Raw genomic sequence first — 15741 nt, forward strand, 5'->3', positions numbered from 1 at the left:
AGGTCATGATCTTAGGGTCCTGAAATCGAGCTCTGCATCGGGCTCTCTGCTCGGCGGGGAGCCAGCTTCCTCCTCTCTCTCTGCCTGCCTTTCTGCCTACTTGTGATCTCTCTCTGCCAAATAAATAAATAAAATCTTTTTAAAAAATAGCTTCACTATAGGGCAAAAGGACCAGATCAGAGTTAAATTTCTTTCGCAACTTTTGTTTCCTTGCCCTCCTTGCTGTGTTTTGAAATTGGCTGTGAAGTTTATTATACTTTTTTGTTGTATTTTCTGTTGTACTTTTATTGAGTGTCTGTAATTATATTAACTGACTTTACAGTGGTTGGATTTCTCTTTTCCTTCCTTTCTGTTTCTGTTTTGTTATCTTCCCTTATATATTCCCATTTCCCCCTCTATTTCTTTCTTTTTTTTTTTTTTCAAATATTTGACTCCTAAAAGTGATGTTACAAGAAATGGGGAAGGATGCTATACAAAACTAAGTAAGAGTAAGTAAGAAAAGCCTAACATAGAAGCGAGGATCTGCTTGCTTGCTCCAAACTCCCCTGGGGCTGGTCTTCCACAGCAGGTGTGGGTGAACGTGGTGCTTCATCAGCCAGATAGAAAAGACATGTCTCTGAGTCTTTCTAGAAGAGGAAAGTCAGCAAGATGCATGGTTCTGGAGCATCTGGGAATGTAGTTCACAATAACGTGCAGTGTTAGCCGAACAAGACTAAGGCTGTTACTACTGTACAGAAAAGATCAGAGTCTGTAAACTCAAGTAATTATAAGAGTTGCCATATTGGTGAGAGCAAAAATCCATTTAGCTCATTTTTCATTCTTGAAACAATGTCACAAAGGAAGTTTTGTGGGAATGTATAGTCGCATATTGTAACCTCCTTAAAATGTCTCTAAAGCATCTGTTTGTCTTTATAGTCAATCCACTACAGTTCTTCATCTGTGTAATATTTAAATTCTTTTGGCGGCTCCTCTATCTCACCCTGTAAATCCTTTTGAGATCACAAGCTCCTGATGTTTATAGTCACTCATTTATTTTAAAAAAGGCATCATTTTGCACTTACATTGTCCGGGTACCATTTGAGGTATGTCCTGAGAATACAAAGATAAAGAGACAGAATCCCCTTACCCTTGAAAAGGTCAGCATAGTGGGGAAAGTGGCCTTGTACATAAATCGTCAAGTAGTATCTTGTCTTAACTACCTCTTGCAAGGATGCCTCCTTCCTCTAGTATTCTAGAATTTATTGAATATTCTTTCTTTTCTGGTTCTTACCTTCAGTCACTCTCCGCACATTTTTTCAGTGCCTACAATGTGCCAGGCACTGGGCTAGGATGAAACTACAAATATGACACATTGCTCCTGACTCTCCATGTTGTTTATGTCACATCTCCCATGTCCTCAAACCTCCAGTACTTCCTCTTCCCTCACTCTCAACTGGTGATCTCACTTTACACTTTGTTGAAGGAATAGAAGCCAACAGGCAAGAATTACTTCATCTTCTCACCATCTAGTCTACAACACATCTAACTCTGAGTACATGTACTCTCTTCACAAGGAAGAAGTATACCCTCTGCTCTCTAGGGTTCTAGATCTCATGCCTGCCAAGCTTTACTCTGGCCATTATCTGCCCTTTTCTGTGTCATGCCTTAAGTGTTGTTTGTAAGTAAACTCTCTCTAGGGTTCAAACCTTTGCCAGTTTCTGCCCCGACTTTCAGCATCCCTTTCACTTACCAGCCATTGTTGGTACTTGGTCTCTTCTTCCTCACTTCTCTGCCTCTGTTCAACCCACTGTAATTAGACATCCATTGAATTTGCTGAAATGACCTTTAAATCAAATCTGTCACCAGTGATTCAACCTTGTCCAATACAATGTCAATTTTCAGTCTTGTTTAATTTTTTAAAAAGATTTTATTTATTTATTTGACAGAGAGAGAGATCACAAGTAGGCAGAGAGGCAGGCAGAGAGAGAGAGATGGGGAAGCAGGCTCCCCGCTGAACAGAGAGCCCGATGTGGGACTCAATCCCAGCACCCTGGGATCATGACCTGAGCAGAAGGCAGAGGCTTTAACCCACTGAGCCACCCAGATGCCCCTAGTATTGTTTAATTTGACCACACTGCAGGATTTGGCAGAGAAGGCCATTTCCTTCTCCTTAGAACACATTCCATTGTTGGCTTCCATTGTTGTGTGCTCTCAATTGTCCTCCTGCATCACTGGAATTGCTTCTGGGCCACCTTTTCCTTTACTCTGCCCCTAAATATTAGGCATCCTAGGTCTCTCTTGTAGGACCTCTTTTCTTCTGCAATTGAAGTCACTTCTCACTTCATAGGTGACTATACCTGATCTTGTTGCTTAAATACAATCTATATGCTGATGAATTACAAAATAATGTATTTAACTCTGATCTCTCCCCAGATCTACACACTTGAATATTTAATTGCCTTCTCTACTTGTATCCCTTAGTGATTCTCAAATGTAACAAGACAAAAGTAGAATGTTTTCGTATACCCAGACTTCTCCAGCTTGGGTAAAACATCCCTCGTCACCCAGTTCTTCCTTTTGCCACCCCATTGGACCCATCAGAGTCCTGTCAGCCCTCCAGCAAACTGGAACCTAAGCACACTTCTGCTCACCACCATACCTGCTATGACCTTTGCCCAATCCACCCTCACCTCTGGTCTGGATGGCAGCAGTGACCATCCGAACATTATGCTTACCTTCTCATCCACCACTAAAGAAGCCAGGGAGACTTTTAAAAAGAAAATCACATGACTGCCCTCCCTAAAACCCTGATGATTTCTCTTGCTGTTAGAATAAACTTGCAGCTCCTGTCCAAGCCTCTGAGACCTGCATAGCTTTCTGGCCTCATCTGCTACCACTCTCCTCCTCTTTAATGTACTCTGAGCACACGGGCCAGCTTGACAGCCCTCATTGAATACCAAACACATTTCTGCCTTAGGATTTGCTCTTACTGTTCCCTATGCTAGAAATAATCCTCCCATGGATCTCTCCCCCAGCCAGACTCCCACCCATCATTCACTTCCCAGAGCTGCTTCATCAAATGTTGGCCCCTCAGATCCCTCACCACTCCGCCCAAAGTGTTCTCCCATCCACTGCCCACCCCTGAAGTCATCCTATACCCCATTACCCTGTTTTACTTTTTCAGAAGACCTACTATCATCTGAAGGTATTTACTTGTTCACGTTTTTTGGTCTCTCTCCTCGCTAGAATGTTAAGGCAAAGGGCATGGCCATTGTGCATCTTACTCAGCCCTGCGCCGCCAGTGTCTGGTGCAGAGAGATGTTTATTTATTAAATAAATGATATATTGAATGAATAGATGAATGAATGGATGGAAGAATGAATGAATGAATAATAGGAAGAGAGGAAAGACAAGATAATAACAATCCGCAGTAGTATAAACTGGTATAAACTGTGACAGAGATAACCAACCAAGGAAATGGTCCGGGAAGATAAGCAGCTCTCCAATTGCTGGATACTTCTGTATACTTTGAAGATGTAGGATTACATTTTTATCATTCAGATCTTGAATATTTAAAAATAATTAAACCAAACACTTTTCATATAAGAAATCTCACTTTCACCCCTTTCACTTTTCAGTTCCAGGTGGTTCTTAAGGCTTATGTCTGATTTCTTACTTACTTTCTTTCTTTTTTTAAATTTTATTGTTTTTTCATTGTTCCAAGATTCATTGTTTATGCACTCACACCCAATGCAATATGTGCCCTCCTTAATACCCACCACCAGGCTCACCCATTCCCCCCAGCCCCCTCCGTTCCAAAACCTTCAGTTTGTTTCTCAGAGTTCACAGTCTCTCATGGTTCGTCTCCCCCTCCATTTCTCACTTTCTTTTCGGGCTTACACAACATGTTCTTTGTGAAAACAATAGCAAATTAACAGAATAGAATAGTCATCATATTTTTAAGATGTTATAATTAAATGATATATTGGACTTTGCTAAAAGCAGGACAATTGCTTTCAAGACTTCTGTGAAATACTCTATATCTAATCAAAATTAATAGGTGTATTTGAAATAAACTATCAAAAAGTGTCTTACATTACGATCTTTAGGTCTTTATTTCTTGCACTTTTTTGTTGAGTTTGAACTGACATACAGCATTTTATTACTTTCAGCAATACAACATAATGATCAGATAATTGTATATATTATGAAATAATCACCACAATATCTAGTCAACACCCATCACCACACATAGTTACAGAATTTTTTTCCTTGTGATGAGAACTTTTAAGATTTACTCTCAGCCACTTTCAAATATGCAACACATGATTAACTATAGTCAGCATGCTGTAAGCCATGATTTATTTGTTTTATCAGTGGAAGTTTTGACTCCCTTTACCCATTTTGCCCACTCCTCACCCCCTGTCTCTAGCAACCATCAATCTGTTTTTTGTATCTATGAGCTCTTGTTTTTTGTTTTGTTTTGTCATTTTTTAGATTCCACATATAAGCGAGATTGTATACTATTTGTCTTTCTCTGTCTGACTTACTTCACCTAGCACGATGCCCTCAAGGTCCATTCATGTTGTTGCAAACGGCAAGAATTTATTCTTTTTTTCTTTTAAAGATTTTATTTATTTATTTGACAGAGAGAGATCACACGTAGGCAGAGAGGCAGGCGAGCCCGATGTGGGACTCGATCCCAGGACCCTGAGATCATGACCTGAGCTGAAGGCAAAGGCTTAACCCACTGAGCCACCCAGGTGCCCCAAATTTATTCTTTTTTATGTCTGAATAGTATTCTGTTACACACACACACACATCAGTTTCTTTATCCATTCATCCATCAATGGACACTCAAGTTGTTTTCATATCTTGACTATTATAAATCATGCTGCAGTGAACATGGGGGTGCCTATATCTTTTTGAGTTAGTTTTCATTTCCTTCTGATAAAAACCCAGAGGTGGGATTCCTAAATTATATGGTAGTTCTATTTTTAATTTTTGAGAAAACTCCTTACTGTCTTTTCCATAGGGGCTGAATCAATTTATATTCCTACCAACTGTGCACAAGGGTTCCCTTTTCTCCACATTCTCACCAACACTTGTTATTTCTTTTTTTTAAAAAGATTTTATTTATTTATTTGACAGACAGAGATCACAAGTAGGCAGAGAGGCAGGCAGAGAGAGAGAGGTGGAAGCAGGCTCTCCGCTGAGCAGAGAGCCCGACACGGGGCTCGATTCCAGGACCCTGGGATCATGACCTGAGCCAAAGGCAGAGGCTTTAACCCACTGAGCCACCCAGGTGCCCCTGTTATTTCTTTTTTTTTTAAATTTTTTTCATTATTAAATGTATATTACGTACTTTTTTTTAGTTTTATTTTTTATTTTTTTTTATTTTCAGCATAACAGTATTCCTTGTTTTTGCACCACACCCAGTGCTCCATGTAATCCGTGCCCTCTCTAATACCCACCACCTAGTCCCCCCAACCTCCCACCCCCCGCCCCTTCAAACCCCTCAGATTGTTTTTCAGAGTCCATAGTCTCTCATGGTTCACCTCCCCTTCCAATTTCCCTCAACTCCCTTCTCCTCTCCATCTCCCCTTGTCCTCCATGCTATTTGTTATGCTCCACAAATAAGTGAAACCATATGATAATTGACTGACTCTTGCTTGACTTATTTCACTCAGCATAATCTCTACCAGTCCCGTCCATGTTGCTACAAAAGTTGGGTATTCATCCTTTCTGATGGAGGCATAATACTCCATAGTGTATATGGACCATATCTTCTTTATCCATTCATCCGTTGAAGGGCATCTTGGTTCTTTCCACAGTTTGGCGACCATGGCCATTGCTGCTATAAACATTGGGGTACAGATGGCCCTTCTTTTCACTACATCTGTATCTTTGGGGTAAATACCCAGTAGTGCAATGGCAGGGTCATAGGGAAGCTCTATTTTTAATTTCTTGAGGAATCTCCACACTGTTCTCCAAAGTGGCTGCACCAACTTGCATTCCCACCAACAGTGTAAGAGGGTTCCCCTTTTTCCACATCCCCTCCAACACATGTTGTTTCCTGTCTTGCTAATTTTGGCCATTCTAAGTGGTGTAAGGTGATATCTCAATGTGGTTTTAATTTGAATCTCCCTGATGGCTAGTAATGATGAACATTTTTTCATGTGTCTGATAGCCATTTGTATGTCTTCATTGGAGAAGTGTCTGTTCATATCTTCTGCCCATTTTTTGATATGATTGTCTGTTTTTTGTGTGTTGAGGTTCAGGAGTTCTTTATAGATCCTGGATATCAACCTTTTGTCTGTACTGTCATTTGCAAATATCTTCTCCCATTCCGTGGGTTGCCTCTTTGTTTTCTTGACTGTTTCCTTTGCTGTGCAGAAGCTTTTCATTTTGATGAAGTCCCAAAAGTTTATTTTGGCTTTTGTTTCCTTTGCCTTTGGAGACATATCTTGAAAGAAGTTGCTGTGGCTGATATCGAAGAGGTTACTGCCTATGTTCCCCTCTAAGATTCTGATGGATTCTTGTCTCATGTTGAGGTCTTTTATCCATTTTGAGTTTATCTTTGTGTACGGTGTAAGAGAATGGTCGAGTTTCATTCTTCTACATATAGCTGTCCAGTTTTCCCAGCACCATTTATTGAAGAGACTGTCTTTTTTCCATTGTATATTTTTTTCCTGTTTTGTCGAAGATTATTTGACCATAGAGTTGAGGGTCCATATCTGGGCTCTCTACTCTGTTCCACTGGTCTATGTGTTGTTTTTATGCCAGTACCATGCTGTCTTGGTGATCACAGCTTTGTAGTAAAGCTTGAAATTGGGTAATGTGATGCCGCCAGTTTTATTTTTGTTTTTCAACATTTCCTTAGCGATTCGGGGTCTCTTCTGGTTCCATACAAATTTCTGGATTATTTGCTCCAACTCTTTGAAAAATACTGGTGGAATTTTGATTGGAATGGCATTAAAAGGATAGATTGCTCTAGGCAGTATAGACATTTTAACAATGTTTATTCTTCCCATCCAAGAGCATGGAATGGTCTTCCATCTTTTTGTGTCATCTTCAATTTCTTTCATGAGTGTTCTGTAGTTCCTCGAGTACAGATCCTTTACCTCTTTGGTTAGGTTTATTCCCAGGTATCTTATGGTTCTTGGTGCTATAGTAAATGGAATCGATTCTCTAATTTCCCTTTCTGTATTTTCATTGTTAGTGTATAAGAAAGCCACTGATTTCTGTACATTGACTTTGTATCCTGCCACGTTGCTGAATTGTTGTATGAGTTCTAGTAGTTTGGGGGTGGAGTCTTTTGGGATTTCCATATAAAGAATCATGTCATCTGCGAAGAGAGAGAGTTTGACTTCTTCATTGCCAATTTGGATACCTTTTATTTCTCTTTGTTGTCTGATTGCTGTTGCTAGGACTTCTAATACTATGTTGAACAAGAGTGGTGAGAGTGGGCATCCTTGTCATGTTCCTGATCTCAACGGGAAGGCTGCAAGCTTTTTCCCATTGAGGATGATATTTGCTGTGGGTCTTTCATAGATAGATTTTATGAAGACTGATATCTAGTAACGACATTGAAGCAGTGATCAAAAACCTCCCAAAAAACAAGAGCCCAGGACCTGATGGATTCCCTGGGGAATTCTACCAAACTTTCAAAGAAGAAATAACACCTATTCTCCTGAAGCTGTTTCAAAAAATTGAAGCAGAAGGAAAATTTCCAGACTCTTTCTATGAAGCCAGCATTACCTTGATCCCCAAACCAGGCAAAGACCCTACCAAAAAGGAGAATTTCAGACCAATATCACTGATGAATATGGATGCTAAGATTCTCAACAAGATCCTAGCAAACAGGATCCAAAGCACATTAAAAAGATTATCCACCATGACCAGGTGGGATTTATTCCTGGGCTACAAGGATGGTTCAATATTCGCAAATCAATCAATGTGATAGAACAAATTAATAAGAGAAGAGAGAAGAACCACATGGTCCTCTCAATTGATGCAGAAAAAGCATTTGACAAAATCCAGCATCCATTCCTGATTAAAACACTTCAAAGTATAGGGATAGAGGGAACACTTGTTATTTCTTGTCTTTTTGATACTAGCCATTCTACCAGATGGTTTTGATTTGTGTTCTACTGATGACTGGTGATGTTGTGCACCCTTTCCTGTACCTGTTAGCTATCTGTATGTCTTCTAGAAAAATGTCTATTCAGATCATCTGCTCATTTTTTTGATTCTCTGCCAATTTTTAAATCAGATTGTTTTTCTGCTACTGAATTGTATTCTTTATGTATTTTGAATATTAAACCCTTATCAGATATATGATTTGAAAATATTTTCTCTTATTTCATAAGTCACCTTTTCATTTTATTGATGGTTTCCTTTACTGTGCAGAAGCTTTTTGATTTGATGTAGTCAGTTCACTTGTTTTTGTTTGTTTGCTTTTTCCACTTTTGTTGCTTTTGCCTTGATGTCAAATCCAAAAAATCATCTGTAAGGCTGATAACAGGGAGCTTACTGCTTACATTTTCTTTTAGCAATTCTATTGTTCAGGTCTTACATTGAAGCCTTTAATCCACTTTGAATTTATTTTTATGTATGATACAAGACAGTGGTCCAGTTCACACTTTTCCATGTGGCTGTCCAGTTTTCACAACACCATTTACTGAAGAGACTCTTCTTTCCCCACTGTATATTCTTGGCTCTTTTTTCAGAAGTTAATTGACCACATATGTGTGGATTTATTTCTGGGTTCTCTATTCTGTTCTATTGATCTCATCTGGCTTTATGCCAATACAATACTGTTTGGATTACTATAGCTTTGTAATACAATTTAAAATCAGGGAAAATGATGCTTTGTTCTTCTTCCTCAAGATTGCTTTGGTTATTTGGGGTCTTTTGTGGTCCCATATAAATTTTAAGATTGTTCTATTTATGTGAAAAATTCCATTAGAAAATTGATAGGGATTGAGTTGAATATATAGATTGATTTAGATAGTATGAAAATTTTAAAATATTAATTCTTCTAATCCTTGAGCATAGAATATCTTTCCATTTATTTGTGTTTCCTTCAATTTCTACCATGAGTGTCTTATAGTTTTCAGTGTATCCTTTACCTCCTTGGTTAAATTTATTCATAGGTATTTCAATGTTTTTTACTCAATTATAAATGAGATTGTCTTCTTAATTTCTTTCTGATAATTCATTATCAATGTATAAAAATGCAACAGGTTTCTGTGTACTAATTTTGCATCCTACAAATGTACTGAATTTATTAGTTTTAACATTTTTTTGTAGATTCTTTATGGTTTTCTATGTATAGTATCATCTCATCTTTAAATAGTGACACTTGTACTTTTTTCCTTTCCAATTGAAATAAATTTTGTTTCTTTTTCTTGCCTAATTGCTCTGGATAGGACTTCCAATACTGTATTGCATAAAAGCATTAAGAGTGGGCATTCTTAAGATTGTTTCTGATCTTACAGGAAAAGCTTTCAGCTTTTGACCATTGGGTATGATGTTAGCTGTGGGCTTGTCATACATGGTCTTTATTATGTTGAGGTACATTCCTACTATATCTACTTTGTTGAGAGGTTTTTTTCCCCCACCATAAATGGATGTTGAATTTTGTCAAGTGCATTTCTACATCTATTGAGATGATCATGATTTTTAATACTCCATTTTGTTAAAATGGTGCACCATATTGATTGATTTGTTGATTTTGAACCACACTTGCATCCCTGGAATAAATCCTACTTGACTATGATGTATAATCCTTTTAATGTATTTTTGAATATAGTTTACTAATATTTTGTTGGGTATTTTGCATCTATGTTCTTCAGGGAGATTGCTGGTAATTTTCTTTTTTTGAAGTTTTTATCTTAATTCCAATCAGTTAACATACAGTGTTATACTAGTTTCAGGTGTACAATGTAGTGATTTAACAATTCCACTCATCACCTGAGGCTCATGACAAGTGTATTTTATAATCTCCATCATCTATTTAACCCATCCCACAACGCTCTCCCTCCTAGAAACCATCAGTTTGTTCTCTATAATGAAGAGTCTGTTTAGGGGTGCCCGGGTGGCTTAATGGGCTAAGTGTCTGCCTTTGGCTCAGGTCATGATCATAGGGTCCTGGGAATGAGCCCACATCAGGCCCCCTGCACAGCAGGGAGTCTGCTCCTCCCCCTTTTTCTCCCTCCCCCCTTTCCCTTCCTCTTTTTCTCCCTCTCTCTTTACTTTCCCTCTGTCTTTCCTCCTCCCCTCCCTTTCCCCCTCTACCTCCACTCATGCTCTGTCTTCTTGCTTTCTCTGTCTCAAATAAAATAAAATATTTTTTTAAAAAAAGAGTCTTCTTGGCTTATCTCTCTCTTTTTTCCATTTTGCTCATTTGTTTTATTATATTCCACATATGAGTGAAATCATATAGTATTTGCCTTCCACTGATGGCTTGTAATTTTCTTGTCTTGTGGTGCCCTCACCTAGGTTTAGTATCAGGGTAATGCTGACTTCATAAAATGAGTTTGGAAGTGTTCCTTCCTCTTCTCTATTTTGGAAGAGTTTGAGAAAAATTAATATCAGTTCTTTTTCTTGTTTGATAGAATTCACCAGTGAAGCTGTCTGGTTCTGGATTTTATTTGTTGAGAGATTTTTGATTATTGATTCAATCTCCTTACAGTCTTGTTCAGATTTTCTATCTTCATGATTCTGTGTTGGAAGGTTGTGTTTTTCTATGAATTTATGCATTTCTGCTAGGTTTTCTAATTTGTGTATAATTGTTCATTATTATGGTCTTTTGGTCATCTTATGATCATTTGTACTTCTGTGGTTTCTGTTGTAACATCTCTTTCATAAATGATTTCATTTTTTTTTTAGTACTCTTCTTTCTCTTTCTTCTTCCTTTCCTTCTTTCTTTCTTTTCCTTTCTTTCTTTCTTGTGAGTCTAACCAATTAGTTTGATTTTTTTTTATCTTGTCAAATAATCAGCTCCTAGTTTCATTGATCTGTTCCATTGTTTTTTTAGTCTGTGTTTCATTTATTTCTGCTCTTACCTTTGTTATTTCCTTCCTTCTACTAACTTTGGGCTTTATTTGTTCTTCTTTTTCTAGTTTCTTGAGTAGCAAACTAGGTTGGGGTTTTTTTTTTTTTTTTTGACATTTTTCTTGCTCTTTGAGGTAGGCATTTATTGCTACAAGCTTCCCTCTTAGAGCTGCTTTTGTGGCATCCCATATGTTTTGGTATGTTGTATTTCCATTTTCATTTGTCTTAAGACATTTAACATTTCTCTCTTGTCATCTTCACTGACCCATTGGGTTGTTCAGTAGCATGTTGTTTAATTTCCATAAAATTGTGACTTTTCCAGTTTTCTCTTTGTAATTGACTTCTAGTTTCATATCACTGGGGGTCAGAAAAGATAGTTGGTATTATTTCAATCTTGTTAAATTTGTTAAAACTTGTTTTGTGGACTAGCATATGATCTATGCTGGAGAACATCCCATGTGCACTTGAGAAGAATGTATATTCTGCTGCTTTTGGATGGAATGTTCTGTATATATCTATTAAGTCCATCTAGCCTGATGTGTCATTTAAGGCCAATGTTTCCTTATTGATTTTCTGTCTGGATGATTTATCCAGTGATAATGATGGGGTATTAAAGTACCTTACTATTATTGTATTGCTATCTATTTCTCCCTTTAGATCTGTTAATATTTGCTTTATAAATTCAGGGCTTCTACACTGTAGATAGATATGCTATAGATAACTTCTATCTATAGCATAGATATTTACAAATGTTATATTCCCTTGTTGGATTGACTCTTTTATCACTTTTTATGAGCTTTTTATTGTTTTTATAAAGGCCCTATGAGAGGGCAAGTTTTGTCAGACTGTGAAAACACTTTGAAACATAAGTACATAAGTACATACAGTACTTAATTATGGAATTATTTCAGCAAATCTATTTGTTAATTCTCTTTGTTGTATGTGTTGGATTTTATTGATTGCAATGTCCCAATTAAAATCTTACAATGGGATAATACAGTAATTAAGAGCATATGCTTTAGATTCACAGTAACATGGATTCAATTACTGTTTGTTGCTTTTTCAGTATTGTAGACATTTGTTGTTTTGTCTTTCCGGAACAGCAACCCCCTATTCTAGAAAATGCTCCCTCAAACTGTGATTCTCATGGAAGCTGCTATCTCTTACGCAACAACTCCTTGAGTACTGAATCCTCTTGGTTTCCTATCTTGGCTCTTCTTTTCTCACCACATTTTCATTTGGACGCCAGATCCCTCATTGTCTGTTTTGTGGCTGATTCAAAAATAACACAGCTAGGTTTTTTTTGTTTTTGTTTTTGCTTTTTTAATGCTAGGAACTTTGCTAATCCTTTTGATGCATTATCTCATTTAATTGTGACAACCACAATGAGTCACGATGCAGTGACTGTTATTATCCCTATTTTTCACATGAGGAAACAGATGTTTAAAGATGTTTATAAAAGTCACAGGGCTAGTAGGAGGTGGGAGCAGCTCCCTTCAAAGCCCTTGCTGTTAGTCACAAAATGTGGTCTCGGAAGCCAAAACCTCACTCCTCACCCAGGACATGTCCAGTGGGGTCTCTGGTCTCCTGCACTATGGGTGGGTGGAGTATTCAATTTCTCATTTCACCTCCACTATACTTAAGCTGTACTGGCATCATGGATTCTGTGAGTCTTGTTAAATACTGGGTAGTTTTCACTACTATTTTTAGATCCTTCAACATTTACCAGAGTGCCTCAGCCTTGTTACCACAGCCTTTGAGGGCCTTCAATATGACATTTATCTCTTTCAAAATACACATAATCACTCTAATCTTACCTGTCTGTGATTTGCGGGTTTCTTAGTTTCCACTGTTGTAGATGTTTTCTCCAGGTACTTAATGCTTTGGTACTTCTCCTTGGAACTGCAATATTTTTTTCAATGAAACTGGGTTAATTTTTTTTCATTTTGTTTAGTCTTTTGGATGCTTTTCTTTTTGTATAAAGCTTAAGTTTGTTGGGACAGATCTGCTGAACTATTTTATCTCGCCTATTACACTACAATGGACTAAATGGTTTTATCCTCCAAATTCATGTGTTGAAATCTTAATCCCCAAGGTGATGTTATTAGAAGGTGGGGACTTTGTGAGGTGATTAGCCCTCATGAATGGGGTAAGTGCTCCTCTAAGAAAGACCCCTTGCTTCTTCTGCCATGTAAAGTTACAGTGAAAAGATGGCCATCTATGGCAAGTGGGTCTTCACTGACTGAATCTGCCAGCACCTTGATCCTGGGCTTCCAGAATGGTGAGAAACAAACTTCTATTGCTGATAAACTACTCAATTTATGGTATTTTGTTATAGCTGCCAAAATGGACAAAGACATAGACCATGAGCAGTGTCAAACTCTAGGACACAACTCACTAGTGAGCTATGAAATCAATTAGTGGGTTGTTACCAGTATTTTTAAAACAGAAAATAGAACTGAAAATATCAGGGTGTATTATACATAATAAGGATTAAAACAATTTTGTACAACATTTGTGTCAATTGTGTGTGTATGTGTTACAATGTAAGATATATTTCTAACTGTGAGTGATGGTCAAGAGTTTGAGGATGGCTCTTTTACAGTATTCCCTTTTGGAATGTCCTGATTTATCCTATAGGAAGGTCATTTTTTCCTTCTTCTTTCTATAGCTCAACTAAACCACAAATAATGGCATTTACTACATTTCACAATTGTGACAATTATCTAAAGAATTGAAGCAGGGCACCTGGGTGGCCCAGTCAGTTAAGCATCCAATTCTTGTTTTTGGCTCAGGTCATGATCTCAGGGTCCTGAAATCAAACCCCACATCAGGCTCCATGCTCAGTGTGGAGTCTGCTTGTTCCTCTCCCTCTGTTCCTTTCTCTTTCTCTCTCAAATAAATAAATAAACAAAATCTTAAAAAAAGAATTGAAGCATAGCCTATAACTATCCTAGATCTATGTCAATTTATGATGTTAAAAAAAGCATTCCGTCTTAGATGGAAAATTATTGACCAGCTTCTATAAAATGCTTAGAACATTTCTTATCCCAAAAGATAGTGCATTTAATTTGTGCCTTGTCCTTAGAGATTTCCCCAATACCAATTCCATATTCCTGGGAGAGGGAATCTAATGGGCTCAGCTTAGGGCAGGTGTTAATCTGGGTTCAATCAGTAATGGCAGAGGTCAAAGTTAAGAGGTCACATGATCTAGTGCCAGTAAGCAGGAGCTGTGGGTAGAGTAGGCATTTAAAATCCTGTCTCCTAAATTTTGGCCTGAATACCTCTTTTATCAGTGTTTGTTGGATTTACTCTAATGAAGTGTCAAAATTTGGTCACTGGCACATGTTTTAGGACCATTTCAATAAGGAAACTTAAAGGGCTAAAAAGAATCGTTCTACACTTGACTTGACTCTCTATAAAGAGTATGAGTTATTGGGGGGCTAATACAAACTCTTTCAGTCCCATCTATTCCCACAGCGGGAGGTCGGAGCATCTTTAAATAAAAGGCTAGAGTCTGAGCAGAAGACTCACTGGGAGCTAACTCTGGAGCTCTGATGTCTTACCTTATCTGAGGCCTGACCTCTGCCCATCAACACATAAACCAAGGTTCATCTCAACTTCCCAATGATTATGTCTTAAATCCTTTAAAAAAGATGTTTCAGCCTTAGCATTCCCAAATGACCAAACTCTTAACCATTTTGTCTCATATGGTTTGTTTGTTTTGGTTTGGTTTGGTTTTTTGAGTGCTTACCATATTTTGTTTTGAGTACTAGGCACTGAGATAGTTACTAAGGATACACTGGAGGATCAAATAGACATAGCCTCTTTCCTGATAAAGCTTCCTCTCTTCATTTATGACAAGGACTGTCATTTATGTCCTACTGGTTTTATTCTCTTCCTCAATCCTCACTTATGGGACTTGAGTTCTTGTTGAAATTTTTGCAGACCTCGTCCTTAACCATTTTGTGATGCCTTGGTCAAGGGTGAAAGGAAGACTTACTCTGTGTCTGCCCTGGAGAAAGGCACATCTTTCCTGTTTATCAGAAAACCAAAAGCTTGAGAGCAGCTGAGACAAATATCAAGCTTTTTTTTTTGTTTTCTGTAGGAGACCACAAGATTGACCTATGTAATCTTATCTACAGAATCCTCTTCCTGAAGCTATTAATTATCTCACCAAATCCTTAATCTTCTTAGCAAGGGTCTAATAAGACAAATACCAGGGTCCAACAATAATGGCTAGGATAATGGTGTCACTAGCTCTGGAAGTCATGACTACACAAATGTTTTAGTAAATGTTAAAAATGCTCACTCAAGGAGGAGGGCCCTGAGTTACTTCTTAGTATCAATGACTAAATCACATGTGTGAGAGGGAGATTTTTAATTAATTAGAACAGGTTCAGGGTTATTTGGGGTAAACACACCATACAATATAAAGTATTTGTGAACATCTTTTTTTTTATAAAGATTTTATTTATTTATTTGACAGAGATCACAAGTAGACAGAGAGGCAGGCAGAGAGAAATAGACAGAGGAGGCAGCAGGCTCCCCGCCGAGCAGAGAGCCCGATGTGGGGCTTGATGTGGGGCTCAATCCCAGGACCCTGGGATCATGACCTGAGCTGAAGGCAGAGGCTTTAACCCACTGAGCCACCCAGGTGCCCCTGTGAACATCTTTTAAATACATGCCGGGAATTCTGCT

The 15741-nt window shown here is 38.0% G+C and overlaps 1 long non-coding RNA gene across 1 annotated transcript in view; it reads right to left on the minus strand.

Moving 5' to 3' along the window:
- Window positions 1-12568: 12568 nt before the first annotated feature.
- LOC116873473 overlaps window positions 12569-15741 on the minus strand; it is a 29733-nt gene continuing 26560 nt past the window's right edge. Inside the window, exon 3 of the long non-coding RNA XR_004383813.1 lies at window positions 12569-12942. This is a non-coding gene — a long non-coding RNA (uncharacterized LOC116873473). The remainder of the gene's footprint in view (window positions 12943-15741) is intronic.

Source organism: Lontra canadensis, unplaced genomic scaffold (assembly GCF_010015895.1).
Source record: "Lontra canadensis isolate GAN:19392208 unplaced genomic scaffold, GSC_riverotter_1.0 scaffold33, whole genome shotgun sequence".
NCBI classification, from domain to species: Eukaryota; Metazoa; Chordata; class Mammalia; order Carnivora; family Mustelidae; genus Lontra; species Lontra canadensis.